This window comes from Calidris pugnax, unplaced genomic scaffold (genome assembly GCF_001431845.1).
Source record: "Calidris pugnax isolate Ruff unplaced genomic scaffold, ASM143184v1 scaffold75, whole genome shotgun sequence".
In the NCBI taxonomy this organism is placed as follows: domain Eukaryota; kingdom Metazoa; phylum Chordata; class Aves; order Charadriiformes; family Scolopacidae; genus Calidris; species Calidris pugnax.
The window spans coordinates 1,617,797-1,619,472 of record NW_015090908.1 but is presented as its reverse complement, the minus strand read 5'-3'; the positions used below and the strand labels follow the sequence as shown (position 1 = coordinate 1,619,472).

The window sequence follows — 1,676 nt, the reverse complement described above, 5'->3', positions numbered from 1 at the left end:
CCTCAGCAGCCTTAACCGTTTCCGTGGTCTTGAACCACCAGTGAGAGCTTGCATCTGTGCAAAGCTAGGGCAAACCACGATCATTTTAGCTTGGCTGCTTCTTCAGGCAACATGTACAAACCCATGAGCATATCACAAGCAAAAAAAAAAAAAAAAAAAAAAAGGAATGTTTTGTATTGAAAGTAAAAAAAAACCCCAAAACAGACAAAAATAAAAACCAAAACCCAGTGATTACTTGTGTACTGCAAACTGGGCCTCACTTCTCTGTAAAGAGGATTTAAAGATGCTCCTTTCTTTCCAAGCAGGGATGAAGGATGCCCTGGGCAGCGTCGTGCCGGGAGGCAGCAGCATCCCAGGCTCCCCCTGGCCAGCACAGCTGCTCTAGGGTGAAAGAGATCTCAAAATGAAGAAGCTGACTGCTCAAAAGGTGAAAAAAAAAACCCTGGCGAGCCTCAAAACAAGGTCTCTTTCCCTCCTTTCTCTGAATTTGCTCTGGGCCCCGAAGAGCATCCCCCGTCTTGCCCCGGGGGATGCGGGTACCACCGCAAAAACGAATCCACGTGGCTGAGAGTTTGGAGGAGAGGAGCTTCAACATGTCAGGAAAAGAAAAATAAAAACCTCATCAAAACCTTTCCGTCACAAAAGCTCAGCAAAAACGATGTCCAATGAAGGTGGCATCCCGAGAAGCTCCTCTGGTTTTGGAAAAAAAAGGAAGCGGCTGGGAAGGGCCGCAGCCGGCTGCCCTCGGGAATAGAGGAATAAAGGAAAAAAAGCTTTGCCACGACCCAGAGGAGGAGAAAGACCAAAAAAACTCCGCCAGGGGAAGAGCTGACAACACAAACAATCGTGTAAACGTGGTCACTGCCCACAGCAAAAGGCAAAAATTTAAAGTCAGTCACCGGATTTCAGCAGCCAGATTCATTTCTAGATCACAGCAGCAAAAGTGGTGGGTGTTAAAAATAAAAAAACTCACAGCAGCAAAAGTGGTGGGTGTTAAAAACAAAAAAAAGAAACAAAAAACCAAAAAAACACAAACCGAAAAACCAACCCAACGAACCACAACATCTCCAGGTCCCCCCCCCCCCCCTTTTATATATATATTATATATATAAGTTTGTCATCCTCATAAATTGGAAAATAGCGCCTCCACTATGGAGCACAGAAAAGTGTTAATTTATTTTCTTTCAATAGGATACTTTTTCATCAATATCAAAGACAAAGTGAAGATGAGCTGAGAACAAGCTCAACTTCATGACAATGACAAAAACATGTTTTCCTTTTGATGTAAAGTCTCGTTTTAAACCACAGTGTTGCACAGTACACGACTGTTTAAAGTGAAGCCTAGCAATAATACATCATTTAAAAGTAATTTTAAAAAAGTTAACGCAGCTGTGCTGAAGAGTTAACTCTTTAAAGTCCTCGTCATTCATCTCCTTTAGAATTAATGACTACGTGTGTTGACAAAGGGTTGCATCCAGCCTCCCCACCCAGCCAAGAAATCAGAACAAAATACCAACCCAAATTAAAAGGAAAAAAAAAAAAAAATTAAAAAAAAAAGACACAGGCAGTTTGCTTCGTGTGTTCTGCGTAATTTCCCTAAAAACTCTGTTTCCACATAAATACAATAAACTCTATTATCGGTTAAGTCACAAGTGCTAGATAAACGTCTTTTTTTT

The 1,676-nt window shown here is 41.6% G+C and overlaps 1 pseudogene; it reads right to left on the bottom strand.

The window, feature by feature from the left end:
• The window catches only part of LOC106892196, a 9,544-nt pseudogene that overhangs the window by 5,627 nt on the left and 2,241 nt on the right, over positions 1–1,676 (bottom strand).